Genomic DNA, 18,051 nt, shown 5'->3' with positions numbered 1-18,051 from the left:
CTTGAGTACATATGGTGCCTGTTTTTCCATTCTTGTGATACTTCACTTAGTAGAATGGGCTCCAGCTCTATCCAGGATAATACAAGAGGTGCTAGATCACCATTGTTTTTTGTGGCTGAGTAGAACTCCATGGTATACATACACCACATTTTATTAATCCACTCTAGTATTGATGGGCACTTGGGTTTGCTTCCTCATCCTTGCAATTGTGAATTGTGCTACTATAAACATTCTAGTGCAGATGTCTTATTTATAGAATATTTTGTTCCTTTGAGTAGATGCCCAGTAATGGGGTTTCTGGATCAAATGGTAGTTCTACTTGTAGCTCTTTGAGGTATCTCCATATTACTTTCCACAGAGGTTGTACTAGTTTGCAGTCTCACCAGCAGTATATGAGTGTTCCTATCTCTCAGCAATCATGCCAACATTTATCGTTTTGGAACTTTTTGATAAAGGCCATTCTCACTGGAGATAAGTGATATCTCATTGTGGTTTTGATTTGCATTTCCCTGATGATTAGAGATGTTGAGGATTTTTTTTCATATGTTTCTTGGCCATTAGTCTATCTTCTTTTGAAAAGTTTCTGTTCATGTCCTTTGCCCACTTTTTGATACAGTGGTTTTATTTTTTTCTTGATGATCTTCCTGTGTTCTATATAGATTCTAGTTATTACCTCTTTATTGGATGTATAGCATATGGATAATTTTTCCCATTCTGTAGGTTGTCTGTTTGCTCTTGTGACAGTTTTCTTGGCTGTGCAGAAGCTTTCTAATTTGATCAGGTCCCATTTATTTATTTTTGTTGTTGCTGTGACTGCCTTTGGCATCTTCTGTATAAATTCTTTGCCTAGGCCAATGTCTATAAGAGTTTTTCCAATATTTTCTTCTAGAATTCTTATAGTTTCATGCCTTAGGTTTAAGTTTATTATCCACCATAAGTTGATTTTTGTGAGAGGTGAAAGGTGCAGATCCTGTTTCAGTCTTCTACATGTGGCTATCCAATTTTCTCAGCACCATTTATTGAATAAGGATTCTTTTCCCCAGTGTATGTTTTTGTCTGCTTTGTCAAAGATTAGATGGCTATATGAGGATCATTTTATATCTGGGTTTTCGGTTCTATTCCATTGGTTTATGTCTCTGTTCTTGTGCAAGTACCATGTTGTTTTATTTACTATAACCTTGCAGTAAAACTTGAAGTCTGGTAAATTGATGCATTCCATTTTTTTCTTTTTGCTTAAGATTGCTGTTACTATACAGGATCTTCTCCTCTGGTTCCATACGAAGAATAGAATTATTTTTTCTAGAACTGCAAAAAATGATGCTGGTATTTTAATAGGAATTGCATTGAATCTGTAGATCACTTTGGGTAGTATAGACATTTTTAACAATGTTGATTCTGCCCATGCAAAAGATAAGCTTAATATGATGAGAAAGAAAGATATAGGCTGCTGTCATGCACATTAGTTTTTAAGCAAAGTGATAAAAATAATTACTTGATATGGAACTTCCAGAATGGTGGAGTGAGGACCTTGCAAAATCTTCTCCATTAAAAACAGAGAAAATACTAGCAAAATTTTCAAAATCAACCATTTCATAACTCTAGAAATTAGTCAAAGGCATGCAACAAGGTAGAAAATGTTTAAGAAAAACTAAGACTTTCATAGCAAAGTAAGGTCTGTGGTATTTCATTTTGGGTATACGCCCATGCCCACTCCAGCTTCAAGGCAAGGTAGCTGTGCCATATGGCAGCCTTGGAGCCATTGGATAGAGTTGATCTGTTTTGGAGCTCTGCAAAAAGCCACATTCCCAAGAGAGTTGTCACTATTTGACTATTACCAGATTAAATTTCTAAAAATTTTAGTCCTGAGATGATAAAAGAGCATCTTTTTTAAAAATTTTGCCTTAAAAACAGTAAAAATACAAAATTAAAAAAATTTGAATGAGAAGACTTCTAAAGTCAATCTAGCTCTGAAAAATCTATGGCCATCCTAGTTCACATGTACACATCAAACCAATTTTCATTTACTTTGCTGTCTTGAGGACTGTTTCAAAATAAGGATACTGATGATTTTTCTTAAGGTTCATACTCACGTTAACAATATAAGATGAAACAAAAGTGACACAAGTAGAGCTGTGTCACTGTTGTGTTTGTCATTCCAACAAAAACTGAGGCTTTTTTTTTAACATTTATTCTCCACTTAGTTTCAACTTCAGCTAATATGAACAATTAAGTCTCTGCTGGAACTATTTTCAAGAGATGGCTTGGTTGTTTTTCTTGGCCATTGTTAAGGGATCTTCTGTTTGTGAAAACTTTTGATTAGAGCAAGTATAAATAAGCACTTTACATCTAAGCAGTATAAGATGGGATGGATATAATTGAGAGGAGCTGTCAGGGACCTTACCTTTATATTTAATGTGTAAATTCATTTCTGGTGTACTTTTTTTTTTTTTTTGCTTTTTATGAAGCTGGTTAATTTTTAAATTGGCATATAAAATTTTTTAGAGACATTTTTACTCCAATTCCCTTGCTCAGAACTCACCACACAAAAATGAATGAAAAGTGGAAGGAAAATTTATGTTGTCATTAATGAATGAGAAAATAGCTACATGCTAAAATATATCAGATACTCTGGCCAACTACATTGAAGTTGGACCAAACTATACAAAACTGAGAGCTCGCATATAATTTTTCAGAATTTGAGAAGGAAGCCAATCTCCCGAAAATGTTAGTCCCATCCAAACATTGGAGTAAAGTGATTAGATTTTGAGGTATGACTAGATCATGGCAGAAGTAAAGAGTTCATTACATAAACTCAGCTGGACATAGCATGATAGTGGAGAATATAGAGCTGAAAGAGAAACTATATTACTTCTCATCTGCATTTTCTATGAATTATAACCCTAAACAAGGGAAACTTCCTGAGAAAAAGTGGGATAAATTATGGAAGTGGGAAAGTAATTGCTATACCTTAGCATCAAAATCCTGTGATTTAAGAGCTTTGTTTTATGCTATTTCAATCTCTTAAACATCAAAAACTAAAGAAATAGTTAAAGGGAAAAACTGAACTATCAGGGCAAAAAACTCAAAACATTTGATGAGGTGGTTCCAAAACAATGAAGCAGAAACAAAACAATAATGACCCAAGCTTACTCTTCCTATACCATCCACCCTAATTGTTTAAAAATCAGTTTCATTTAAAAAATGAGTAATATTCCAGAACAAAGCAAAGCATAGAACCTAATCATAAATACTGAACATCAATGCTTGAAGTGTACATAAGCAAAAAGCAAATAAAAGATCTGCATCATATGATGACTTACCTAAAGAGAGATATATCGTTCAGATACATTGTTCCTCATCATTTCAAAGACATTAAAGTAACACAGTAACTTGAATAAAAAAATAGAACCCCAAATAATAGTATGATGAGACAATAAGAATATTTGAAAAGGAAGCTTGTAAATCACGAAAAGCAAACTGAAGGGAAAAATAAATCCATTACAAAAATAAAAGCTCTTTACACTACAGAGGACTTAAAGAAAAACCCAGAATGCTAATAATGGAAAATAGAATCAATCATAGATTGATAGACTGGAAGAAAACACACATACACATCCACAGACAGAGAGAGGTGCTGTACACTTTTGGTAGATTTATTCCTGGACACTTTTTAGTTTTAGTTGCTATCATAAATAAATTATTTAACAAAAACTAATGTTTATACTTTTTGATAGAGTAATGAAATGTAATTGACTTACTTTTAAGTCATCTTTATTGAAGTGTAACTTACATATAAGAAAATGCACCTATTTTAAGTGTTCGGTTCTATAAGTTTTGACAGATATACACATCAATGTAAACACAACAAGATCCTGTGGCCTTAGCAGTTAATCATTCTACCAGCTCCTGGTAACCATTAATCTGCTTTCCTCATTTTAAATAAAATTCATCTTTTCTATGGTTTCATATAAATAGAGTTGAATCCATAGACCAATTGGGGGAGAACTGACATCTTAACAATATTAAATCTTCCAATCAACAAATATTACATATCTCTCCATTTATTTAGGGCTTCTCAAATTTCTTTCAGAAATGTTTTACAATTTTCAATGTGCAAGACTTATAATCTTTTCCTAAATGTATTGTGAAGCATTTTATATTTTTGATGCTATGTAAATAATATTTAAACAACAAATTATTTGCTGCTAGTATAGAGAAATGCAATTGACCTTATGTTTTAACCTTATACCCTATGCCTTGCTAAATTTACTTATTGCTTCTCCCTCTAGAACTCCAAATATTTAGACTGCTTAATTTGTCTCACAGGTTGCTAAACCTCTGTCCATTGGTATTCAGTCTTTTTTCCCTCTGTACTTCCATTATGATTAATTCTATTGTTATGTCTACATAATATAATTTATTCTTTATCCCATCCTGTGAATTTTTCATTTCCCACACTCTGCCTTTCATCTCTTAACATTTCACTTGGCTCTTTTCTATATCTTTTCTATATCTTCCATTTCTCTCATCATCATTTCCTGTTTTCTTTTTAAATCCCCAAGCATATTGAGCATATTTATCATACCTGTTTTAATTTCCTTCTCTGCCAGTCTATGCTCTCTGGCATTTCATGGTCTATCTCTATTGATATGTTTCTCTTCTGGTTAATGTGCTATAATTTCTTGCTTTTTTGCATGTGTAGTAATTTTGTATTGTATGCTAGACACTGTGAAGTTACACTGTGAGTATTCTGTCTTCTGTATTTGATGTCTTGCTTTAAACAGTGTTTTGCTTTGTTCTGATAGGCAGATAACTTACTTGAGGATTAGTTTGATACACTTAATTCCTGTTTTAGGCATTTCTATGGCGTGTCTAGAGTAGTTTTCATTTCAGGTATACTTCAGTCTCTTTGCCAAGATATGACCTCTCTGGGGTCTCTACTGAATGCCCCAGTGATGACTGAAGAATCTCTGCAGTGGATAGTCAGAGCTCAAACGTCTCCCTACTTTATGAAAGATCTGAGAAGTGTTCATCTTACAGTTCTATGTCTGGCTTCATTGAGTTTTACCCTACATATGTACAACCTAGTACTCAGCTAAGACTCAAGGGGCCTCAATGACAATTTCTGAAGCTCTTTTTCTTAATAGGTGCTTCTTGTACAAAATACTGTCCCACAGTTTCCAGCTGTCTCAGCTTTTCCTGAGAGTTGATTGATTCTATTTTTGTTTGATTGTTTGAGACAAGGTCTCACTCTACTGTTTGGACAAGAGTGCAGTGGTGACATCATAGATCACAGCAGCCTCAAACTCCTGGGCTCAAGTGATCCTCCTGCCTCAGCCTCCCAAGTAACTGGGATTATAGTCATACAACTATGCCCAGCTAAGTTTTGTATTTTTTGTAGATATGGGGTCTCACTACATTGCTCAGGCTGGTCTGGAACTCCTGGCCTCAAGCTGTCCTTCTGTCTTGGCCTCCCAAAGTGCTAGTACTACAAGCGTGAGCCATCATGCCCAGCCTTGATTTATTTTTAACCTTAACATATTAACTATGTTTGTCTATTTCATTGTATATATTCTTTTTAATGATATTTTAATATTTCTTAGCATGAATATTCCATAATTCATTTATCTTTTTTACCAAAGATGGACTTTTAGGTCCTGTGACAGATATTACACATTGACTTACCTCAGTCTATTTCAAGTACCTTGGAACATGCTTTACTGAATGACAGAGGCTGAGAAATTACAGATTGCTTTCCTCAGACTTTCCTATACCTCAGGTTCCAAACAGGCTTGGCTTTCAGTGGGCAGACATACTCATATATTGGGAATACAGTCTGGTACTTTAGCTGTTTCTGCTAGTGAGCTTGGTTGCAGCAGCATTGGGTTTTATGAAACAGCAATTACTGAGCCTTTGGATGGTATCCAGCTTTAGAATATCTTTCATTTCATGCCTAGCTTCAACCAGAATAGTCTCATTTCTAGAGAGTCAGCATAAAGATTGCTTTTTAGCCTTTCCAATGATTTTGAAGCACTTAATTCCCCGTACTAAATCCTTTCCAGCTTAAACTAGGTAGAGTAGTTTCTGTTATTTGTAACTAAACACTGACTGCAAAGGAATTTTTAACTGGAAATTGAGGGCTGCATGTGACATAACCCATACATTACCTTATCACTGGCTTAGCAATCAAGTGGAGGGTGGGGAGGACTCACATGCTGCATTCTGGAAAGATGATGCACTTTGTTATTTGATGATAAAAATTAATATAATTGTCTCCTGTGGTACCTTAGAAGGAAGAATATGTGTTGACTATGGCTGTAACATTAGGGGAAATGGCATAGACAATTAAGAAAACTGAGGTGTGTCAATTGCTTTTTTCACTTTAAACAAACTTTTACAGGAACGTTCATGTACACAGAATAAGGCCAGCCAATCTGTAGGAAAATATAATTCCATTCATGGGATGCTCTCTGCCTAGTTCTACAATCTAGGTTGACTGAGAGTGTCTTGGTATGATTCCTTGAAGAGCTGAGAAGGCCAATTATTTTAACCCCAACACTGAAGAAGTTATTAGTGAGAACCAAACTCAATAGTTATGGCAAGAGGTAACAGTAACAGAAGCCATAGCAGGGGGATTTTATCATCGCTAAGGGCCGTGACTTTGGCCTTATCATGTTTATCTGGTCTAGCTGTACCATGATATACAGGATGTATTTGGGGGTGGATAGCTTGCTTTTAATTTTAGCCGTTTCCAGACCACAAGACTGAACCTATCACTGCAGTTATCACTGTGTGGGACTTTGGGACCATCTCTCTTGGAAAAGGTATGATTTGTGTTCTCTGTGTCAGAAGAAGGACATAGGTGAATATTTGGGTGGGCAAATGGCTAGACTGTAAGAAAGTCTACGAGTTGCCCCATAAAATCAGTTTTCCTCACTTACTCAGGAATAGACCTTCCAGTGTTTATTGGACACATGGACTCCTAGAATACTAACTAAATCCTGTAGTTTTCCTTAAATCTACATGTGGCCACATGATGGTGGATAAGTTCTGGCCAATGGCACATAAGTGAAGTGATGTGAGGAACAATCCTATAAAGTCGCTGTTTCTCAAATGGAGGGGGCATGCTCTTCTCCTTTTTTCCTGCTGCTAACTCAAACATGGATCAGATGACTGAAGCTAGAGAATTTATACTGGACCACAGGTAAAAGCCACATATTGATGGTGGCAGAGCAAAAGGATAGACAGATCTCTGACAATCCTGGAGTTTGCCTTTTTTTTTTTTTTTTTTTGTGACAGAGTCTCACTCTGTTGCCCAGACTACAGTGCCATGGCATCAGTCTAGCTCACAGCAACCTCAAACTCCTGGGCTCAAGCAATCCTTCTGCCTCAGCCTCCCAAGTAGCTGGAACTACAGGCATGCGCCACCATGCCTGGCTAATTTTTTTCTATATGTATTTTTAGCTGTCCAGATAATTTCTTTCTATTTTTAGTAGAGATGGGGTCATGCTCTTGCTCAGGCTGGTCTTCAACTCTTGACCTCAAGCAATCCTCCTCCCTCGGCCTCCCAGAGTGCTAGGATTACAGGCGTGAGCCACTGCACCCAGGCAATCCTGAAGTTTTCATACCAGTCATTTACATGAAGAGAATGAGCTTCTGTCATGTTTATAAACCACTGTTATTTTGGGTTTTTCTGTCAATTATAGCTAATCCTATCTTAATAGAAGTGTTTTTAAAATTTTTAATATTACAAAAAAAGTTTCAACAAAAAATGATGTCTTTAGAGAAATATATTTGTGTACATGTCATAAGTATTATCTTTTGGGATAGATTTCTAAAAGTGAAATTCCTGACCAAATGATATGTTATTTTGATTTTAAAAGATACTTCCTAATTGCCCTGAAAAAAGGGTTTATTAATTTATAGTTCCACAAAGAGTACATGAGAGCAATTCTTTTCATCTACCTGGCATATCTTTATACAAGTTTTCACTAATTTTTAAATTTATTCTTACTGTATAGATATTTTGATATACATATCTCTGATGACAAGTCTGACAATCCTTTTTGTTCATACATTTTTTTGCCATTTGTTTTCTTTCTCTATCTTTTGCCAAACTTTCTATAAATTATTGATCCTATAGGAATTCTTTATATATTCTGGATAGTAATTATTTTTAGTTATATTTTTGGCAAATATGTTTTTCTAGGTTGCTGCTTATTATGTAACTTTTTATTTATGATGTCTTTAATTAAAGAGATTTATATTTAGCTGTAAGTGCCAATATTTTCCTTTTTGGCTTCTGAATTTTATATCTTGCCTAGAAAATCTTTTTTTTTTTTTTTTTTTTTTTTTTTGAGACAGAGTGTCACTCTGTTGCCCGGGCTAGAGTGAGTGCCATGGCATCAGCCTAGCTCACACCAACCTCAAACTCCTGGGCTTAAGCGATCCTACTGCCTCAGCCTCCTGAGTAGCTGGGACTACAGGCATGCGCCACCATGCCCGGCTAATTTTTTCTATATATATTTTAGTTGGCCAGATAATTTCTTTCTATATTTAGTAGAGACGGGGTCTCGCTCTTGCTCAGGCTGGTCTCAAACTCCTGACCTCGAGTGATCCACCCGCCTCGGCCTCCCAGAGTGCTAGGATTATAGGCGTGAGCCACCACACCCGGCCTTGCCTAGAAAATCTTTATCATCCCTATGGGTTATAATATGATTTTTCTATATTTCTTCTGACATATTTATTCAATTAAAAATTGTTTAGCTCTTTAATTCATCTTGAATGTATTTAGGCAAGGTATGAAGTAAGGATTCTAACATTTCATTCTTTTTAATGAATATCCACTTTTCCCATTGCCATCTATTTACTAACACTTCCATATCTCACTGATTTGAAGTGCAACTTTTATTATAGTTAAATTCTTGAATTTGCATAGGTCTGTTTCTTGGTTTCTCTATTTTGTTTTATTAATCATCCGTCTATTTCTATGCCAATGCCATCTTTATTAACTACTATAATTCTGTAATGCATTTAGATATTTAGATGGCAAATCTTTTTCAAAAACTTTTGGTATTCTCACTTATATATACTTCCAAATGAAATTTGAAACAAATTTTCCTCAACCCAGTTGAAGGAGGATTTTTCAAATATTGTAGCTGCTCCATAACTTTTAAAAGTCAACAAGTGCTTTTAAAAATATGTATGTAGAGCTGGGCATGGTGGCTTGCACCTATAATCTCAGTTACTCAGGATACTAAGGCAGGAGGGTCGCTTGAAGCCAGGAGTTTGAGACCATCCTAGGCAACAGAGCAAGACTCAGTCTCAAAAAAAAAAAAAAAAAAAGTATGCTAACTATGATATTAACATTTGAAAAAAATTATAACTAACCAATTGGAAAGTATTTTAGACTGAGGATGCTATCTAAATGCATATACTGTTGATATGATTATATGAATGCCTATACTCTCTGTGGATTAACACTCTATGACAATAATGCCTCAAAATTTTTCATTTTATTATTCCAAAGAAAAGTAAATCATCTTGTCCCCACAATTTAGCTGGGTCCATATTTAGACAAAGAATTAATCCAACTCCTATTCTGCTTTCTATATATCCAGATGTTTTAGTATACTTTGAATGAGATTAGCAAATACTGATGTTTTCAATTTACTTTGATTGACAAGAAACTGGAAGATACTGGAATTTCTGGTTTATTCTAATTTGTTCAGTGAATATATTGGCATTTTGAAATAACAGACTACAGCTATTGTGATTTAATAGTTACTATGTGGACAGAAAGACTGTGACCTTGAATTAATGGTGGTGTACTAATAAATGTGTATAGAACCTTTAATAAAATCAGTAAGAAATGCAGACTCTGATTATTCTTTGGCTACCATTGCCTTTGTTATGGCCACTTGGCATCACTTTTGAGCCAGCTCCGGTATCATAGTTCTTTATTTCATAATACTGGGCCATTTTTCCCCAAAGTTGAGCTCCTATCAGGCCCAGAATGGTTGAAATCAGAAATGTATCTAAACTTTGGCACATGCTAGAGGAGAACAAAGTCACCTCTCATGACTTTCAAGACCAAGGGGTTGAGAACAGATTAACAACCCAAACCCCTTCTTCCTTCACAGTGATTCTGTCTTGGGATTTTGGTGTAGTCTCTTGCTTGTGGACCTTAACTGGAAACAAACCAAGGCATCCATAACATTGAAATTCCCATGGGGATGATCTCATTTAATCCCCAAACAGCTCTAAGAGCTTGATATCATTGTCACTCCTACTTTATAGATGAGAAGACCTGAGGCACAGAGAGATTGAATAGCCTGACCAATGTCACACAGCAAGCAGATGGGAAGGAAGAACAGATGGTGTGATGGAAAGACAGGAAGGGGAAAGGAAGGCAGATAGTGCGCCTGAGGGGCTTCCACTCCTGACCAGCACATTGAACTGCTTCCCCAAGGGACCAGGGAAAGACTTTTGAAGAAGATTCCACATGAAAATAAAATGGCACACAGGCCTCCTTTCCTGCACTGGAACGTGACAATCTCACTAACTCCATCCAGTAAGGATATTATAGGAACTAAATATAATGTTTAAAAAGTGACTGTGCTATAAAGAATATATGTGTGGGAATTATAATATTTTGTGAATCTTAAAATAGTCTATAGTTATTTATACTAAGCATGCTTCTAAGAGGTCTACATTCTATAATAAATAGCATTTGCTTTTTAGTTGCCTTTCAGTTTGTCAGTGAGTGCTAATCTGAACCCATAAAGTTTGTCCAATGTCAACAAATAAAATTGCTTTTGCCTTTATGAATGAACCTGTGACTTTATATACATATACCCTTAGACCAGCGATTCCCAACCTTTTTGGCATCAGGGATCAGTTTCATGGGAGATAATTTTTCCACGGGATCAGGGGGAGGCGGAGTTCAGGTGGTGATGCCAGCAATGGGGAGCGGCTGTAAATACAGATGAAGCTTCCCTTGCTCACCTGCTCACCTCCTGCTGTTCACCCTCTCCCCTCCCCGCCCCCATCCCTAAGTTTCATGAAAGACAATTTTTCTACAGACCTGGTGGGATGCAGGGGCAGTGGCATAGCTCTGTAGTCCTGTCCCTAACAGGCCAAGGACCAGTACCAGTCCGCCAGCTCGGGGGTTGGGGACCGCAACCTTAGACCACTGCTGTAGGTCAGCTGTAGCAGATTGCTTTACTTTAATGGCCAGAAATTTTAACGTGATATTTTAAACAAGGTATTGCACAGATATTCCTGCTAATAGATCCAACAAAAAGACTTGGGCAGTGAGTCCAGCTAAATTATCTCTTTACTACACTTAATAAGAAAACATGCAGACAGTTGGTTTGGGATGAAAAGTTGTTTTAGGTGAAAAAACAAACAAACAAACAAACAGCATCAATTCATTAGTACACTTACCTCATCTAAGTACTATAGAGACCCAGATTGAGAACCTATTTTCTGTTATCAGAATCATGATATCTTCTTCCTACATGAACCATTTGTATCACAGTGAAAATTCCCCTTTACCCTTAGGTACCTATGGGAAAGAACTTCTAAATATTGCATTTATTTTGGCTCAAAGGCAAATCATGGGTAACATGAAGCTCTCATCAGTTTCACAATTCTCTGTGGATTAGCTCTGTGTCCTCAGCTATTTTTCCTTGATCACAATGGAAATTTGGGCAAAAATGTGTTTATATTCTCCACCAGTAAAATAGTGTTATCTGAAGGGCCCACTCTGTGGTATTCAGGGTCCTTTGCTTATCTTTTACCACTAGCAGTTTGGACCAAATCATGAATCAGGCTACAATATTTGGGATAAGAGTTCAGTCTGGGGCAGTTTGTTCAAATCACAAACCACAGAGTGATTGTATCTCTTACAAATTTCAAAAAAAGGTCTATTGGGGCAATATTTTAGTGTGGTTAAATACCAGCAACCATCTTTCTTACCCCAGCTAGTAATCTCTAGTGAGCTATGTGGTCCATTTTTGTGGCCCAGTGGCAAAAACGACCACTGACAGAAATATTTATTTTTCATGTACGTGAGTTATGCCCTCTCTTCATTCTTTCACAAACCATATCTTTTCTTTTCTTCTTTCTGCTCTTCTACTTCACTGTATTTTTTTCCTCCCATAATCAATATTCAGCATTCTTTCAATATTTAAGTATTCAATAATACGACCCTGGGAGGAAATACATTCTATATATTTTAAAACCCTTTGTATGTTCTGATGATTTATACACATAGATCCACCATTAATTCAGTATTCTGCGTGCCAGGCTGTGAACAGAGGTTTTTTAAAGTGCCTTAAAGAGAGAGGAAATAACATAGTAAGGATATCAGAGCAAAAGAAGAAGAGTTAAATAATGGTTTTAAACATTAAATTTAAATAAGAAATTTTAGAAAAATCTTGGTTTCATAGGAATGAAAACAACAACAATTATTAAGTACCTTCTATGTGCTGGGCAAAACACTCAATATTCCTTACAACCCTGTATGTGAGAAACATCTTACATATCTTAAGTAAAACTAATTTCAATAATGAAAACTTATTTATAAACATATCTTATGCTATTTTAAAAGCTACTAATTTTACCAATGAGACACTTCCAATATGAGTACAGCCTCTCATGTCAACATAAGATAAAGACGTCACAGAGTGTGACATTTCTGATTCAACATGAAGCCTACTATTTTCTGTGAACTCCTAAGCAAGGCAATGACTACACATCATATCACAGTGTCTACGCCGAGGTATTTTAAAATAAATTACAGACATCCTAGGCTACTGTTACTTTTCTTCCTAACTTGCTGGTCACTGTTTCTTTGTTAACTTTGTTAATAGGTCTGGAGTCGACTGTAGATGTTGAGCTGCCTACAGTTGAAGCCTAACAGCCTCTTTTCTCTTTAAATGACTTTAAACATCACTCATATGCTGACGAGTCTTAAAATATCTATCCTTGGCCCTGACTTCTCCCCTGAGACCCAGGGGGTCATATTTAACCACCTGGTTGACATCTACACCTGGATGGCTGATTAGTCTCTGAACTCTTCACAGGTGAAACAAACTCCCAATAAGGAAAATAATTCCTGTTACATTCTGTGTCCTCTCTGTTTCAGTAAATGTCATTGCCTTCTACCTAGTTTCCAACCCCAAAACTAGAATGAGCCTTGGTTCTTTCCTTCCTTTATCCCCTGCATCTCATCCAGCAATTCTAGTCTATTTTACCTCCAAAATATTCCCAATTGTTCCATTTCACTCCATTCTTCCCATCAGGGTGCTAGTCCAAAACAGCATCTTTTCTTTCCCAGACTGCTGCAATAGCTTCCAAACTGTATTCCCTGCTTCCTGCATGCCAGCCATCTATTGTTCACACAGCAGCCAGTGGTCATTTTAAAACACAAATCAAATCATATTGTTGCCTTGCTTAGAACCTTTAATGGCTTCTCATTGCATGCATAAGAAAATTCAAATGCTTCCCACGTCTTCCAACATCTGGATGATGCCTACTTCTCTATCCTCTTTTTGTACTACCTCCTCCTTCACTCCACTCCCCTATCTGCTCATTATACTTCAGCCTCCCTGGCCTCCTTTCTGTTTCTGAAGTAATCATGTCCTTCACCAACTCATGAACTTGTGCTTGCTGTTACTCTAATCTGGCGTGCACTTGACGCAGACACGGATCCCCACGTGGCTTATGCCTGTTTATCCTTAGGTTTCAACTCAAATGCTCAGAAAGACTTTCCATGAAAACTCCGCTCAGGTTACCTCTCCCTGACCCTCTATACTCACCCTCCATCACATCAGTATATTTATTTTCTGTATAGCACTTCCCATAATCTGTAATTCTTTCTCCACTTACTCATTAGCTTCTTATTGTTGTCTCCCCAAAAGAATGCAAACTTTGTGAGAGGAAGGACCTCACCTGCCCTGTTCATGCCAACATTCCTTGGGGCCATCACAATGCCTGATACACACATACGCACACACACAGGTGCTCAATAAGTATTTGCATAAATGAATGAAAACAAAGAACAGAGGAGTTGTGGACAGTAAGATGACTACCTGACGGAACCCACTCACCTCCTGATGAGACCAAGCAGAGGTGGGAAGTTGTCTGAGGACCAGGAAGTGAGTGGCTGGAATCTGGATTTCCTGACATTGAGTGCAGTGCTCTCCACTAAATGAGCGGGTCATAAACTTGGTCCTTGATCAGGTTTTCACTGGGTTGTATTGAAATGAAGAAAATAAGAGCAATATTGCATGCAATTATGTATCTCGAACTGTCCTTTTATAGAAAGAACATGTTTAGCTCATGTCCTTCCTTCTTTTTCATATCAAATATCTTTTCTTTTATAAAATAATACTAAGAGTAGACAGTATTTTTAAAATTTTTCTCTTTTTACAAAGCAAAAAGTTTTCAATTGCAGGCAACTCTCTCTGTGATATTGTTTTTGTTTTGCTCCATGTTTTTTGTTTATTTTGTTTTTCATTTTAAAGAGACTGAATTTTTAAAATGCTGATAACCAAGTACACCTCTAAACAAATCTAGTCATTATAAGTGACTTATCTTACAGATCCTACTTCACCCTCTCTTCCATTCCTACTCCGCCGAGCTAACTATTAATAAGAGCAGCCTGTTCTATCCTTTGATATCTTCATTCTCATGCAAATGTTCACATGCACAAACACAGAGAAAGTTTTGACTTTGACTTACTGCAAAAGGATCTTATTGTGTTCATTATCCTAAAATTTGCTTTTTAAAAAACCTAAGTAAGTCTAGAACAATGCATATAATTGTGACTGATTCTTTTAATTTTACATAATATTGCATAGCATAGATATACAAAAATATATTTAACTATTCCCCTACTAATAAATCTTCTCAATTTTCCAGGGATTTTTTTTTTCTACTACAAATAATGCTCTCATGCTATCTCTATATTTAGGGCTATAGATTAAAAATATCAAAATCTATATCTCCATCTCTTTCTACCTTGACATCTCATCTCACACAATTGTGCTTTGACCTCTTTGGGGTAAATTTTCAATAGTAGAATTGTTAGATGAAGGGACTGTATATATGCATTTTAATTTTAGTATACTCTAGTAAGGGTTAAATAATTTAACCAGCATGGTTTGCCAGTGTTCTATATTTCCAAATACAGTTTGTGCCCTTTGAAACTTCCTGCTATAGTAGTTGTCTCTCAGAACGCTTTAATCACTTCCACAGCACAACCACACAAGCTATGTCAGCTTTCTCTATTTCGTTCTGCTACTTGCCACTCTGGAGACAGTTTAGTAGTCTAAATGACCTAAGGGACAAAGGTATCTTCAAGTGAAATGAAAATTTGTTTCCAAGAAAATGCCCTCAGCTTCTGCTCCTTATTTTGCTTCCACTCCAGCATTTCCGACCACTTGCCCCACACAGTAACCGCGTCTCTGATGACTTTCTTCCTCTTGGGCCCATGAGGGTGTCCTGATGCCCTAGGACCAGGGACTCTGGTGATACTTGACAGAGTATGTCCCTACTTTTTCTCCACAAAAAGTTCAATTTTTTTGTTCTTTTTTTCTCTTAAAAAATTAATATAAAATAGGAAAACTGCTTTCAATGTTCTTCTTTTAGGTAGCTCCCCAAAGATAAAACAGAAATTTACGGTTGGAGAAACATCTGATTGGTCCACACTTGTCACCTCTCCCCAGCTGACTACTCTGCTATCCAGGGCATCTTGATCCATAACATCCTGATGAGCTCATTCTCTTGACTGTCCACCATATCTCCCCAAATCACCTCGGATTAAGCCCACACTCTGTAGAAGAACCCACCAAACAGTTCATGACCACTCTAAAAATGCAACTGATTCCAACTCGAGGGCATAGTGCTTTAATGACAGAATATGTTGCAAAAGAATGCAAAATGGTGAAGTCACCCAAAATAAAGCTGCTATGAACTGCTTTACTGATTTGAAATTATGTTTGCTTAATAAAAAAATATATAAAACCAGCCAAAATCCTCACTTGCCAGATTAGTAGGAAGTCCAGTATCTTTACTTCCCATAGTCCAAGCAGGTACAAGGAAGGTGGGAATTTTGACCTCCACACCCTAGGGAGAGAAGACTGGGACTGCCTTGGGGTCTAGCTGCTTTACAATCTCCAGGATGATGCTGATGTGCAGTGGATCTGGGGCCCTGAACAGCAGCATGGATTTTCTCCCAAACTGATCTCAGCCTAGGGCCCTTTGTGACGCCTTGTCTGGAGTTTCTCTTTTAGGCCAATCCCCTACAATGTCAGCTTGCCTCAAGAGTGTCAGGATTAATTCACATGTCCATTTACAAACTAAAACCATCACATCCTTTCCTTCACCAAGGTGTGTTACCACAAGGTTGCAGGTAGCTATTGTTTTTCTACGTATAGAACTAGAAACTGACCTATGGAAACATAAAGGAGGTCATTACACACATTTTTTTTGTGAACATGGCTATGGGAGAACCTGCCTACCTACCTACCTAGGATGGCAATTCTGATCGCCTCAGCCCTACAATTTCTTCTTCTACCCTGTGCGTGTGCAAGCACACACACAACAAAGATCACAGGCCAACACGGTTACAAAGGGAATGATGCAAGGTGGCTCATCCTGCTAGAGACAGCAAGGTGAATTTTTAGTCGTAGAAAAGAAAAAGGAAAAGAAATCCAATTTAAATCTCCAATGAAATATCTTGCAACATAACAAATAGATTGAGATTTTGACAAATGAAAGTGAATGTGCACTCTAACATATTCAAAGTAGATGAAGTCTAATCAGAAACCTACTCTTTTGCCTTAGTATGGGATGCAGAAGAGAGTCAATGATGTTTTTTTCTTATACATGAATTTGAAGTTGATTTGATTTTCTAAGTTAAATAGCTTCCATGTCAAAGGAAAGTTAAAATGTCTGTTTACTTATTTACTGTGAATAGTTAAATGGTTTGCTTCATAAATGCTAATTCAGGAAAAGTAGTCACTTATAGAGTGCAATCTTAGGTTGTATAAACAGTCTGTGCTGCATTTGGTGTTGGGTGAATTAAGATATGAGTCTACTGGCAACATTTTGCATAAACAATACGTGTTAGGCAAAGATTCAGCAAGCTGTACTATTAATCTGCTGCCCAAAATTCCTTAGTTGAAAGTGTTCTTCAAATTATTTTTTGTGTTTGCGAAATGTTTTGTTAACATGGAAATATTTCTGCTTTACTTTCCTCAGAGGGTCCATATTTTTTAAAAAATACTATGCTTCACATTGTTTCATGGAAAACTGCATTGTCCTCTTTATGGCTTGAGTTAGCATAATGATAAAAATAGTACATTTACATGTCTACATTATGTATTAGGAAGTAAACTCAATATACAGGTTAGATATTTGTTTTTTTTTTAAATGACAAAAATTCTGTCCCTTATTTGAGAAGAGAGTGGCATCTAGTAGGTGGTGCCCATCTCACTACAGTCAGGGACAAAACAACCCCTTGTTTATCCCGGCTTGGCTTTTGGTCTGTGCCCATGCCTGGTTCATGTCTTGCACACATGGGAAAAAATGACAAAAATCCTAGAGCTAGATATTTCACTGACTTGGCAGATGGTTAGCTTTGGGGTATCATGGATTTTCTTTTCATATGAGGCTAAGTGGTAAGTGTTTGGTTGGATTTAACAAGAAAAAAGAATTCATCTTTTCCATTCACTTACTTTTAAAATATATTCAGTCACCTTAATTTCCACAAAATGCAAGGGGTATCCACCTCCCACCCCAGTTCTTAATTGCAGTAGAGGATGAGTTCCTCTAGGGAATAAGCTAGAGATAATTTTATTTTATTAATAGAGATCCAAAGACCATGGGCTATTTTAAAAACCAGCACCATGAGAAACTTTTAAATGCTAAAATTAAACTGAGAAGCCAATTCCAAACATTTGAAATCATACATAGAAAACAGGAGAAATGGTTACAGATTAAATAGCAGTGCTCAAATACAATAGGTTGAACTAAAAT

General features: G+C 36.5%; 1 non-coding gene across 1 annotated transcript; it reads left to right on the top strand.

Moving 5' to 3' along the window:
• Positions 1-17,458: 17,458 nt before the first annotated feature.
• LOC123640929 lies at positions 17,459-17,595 on the top strand. Its single transcript, XR_006736157.1, has one exon. It is a non-coding gene; the product is annotated as a small nucleolar RNA SNORA48 (small nucleolar RNA).
• Positions 17,596-18,051: the final 456 nt, after the last annotated feature.

This window comes from Lemur catta, chromosome 6 (assembly GCF_020740605.2).
Source record: "Lemur catta isolate mLemCat1 chromosome 6, mLemCat1.pri, whole genome shotgun sequence".
In the NCBI taxonomy this organism is placed as follows: Eukaryota; Metazoa; Chordata; class Mammalia; order Primates; family Lemuridae; genus Lemur; species Lemur catta.
The sequence above is the reverse complement of the archived record's forward strand: the minus strand, read 5'-3'. Positions and strand labels throughout refer to the sequence as shown.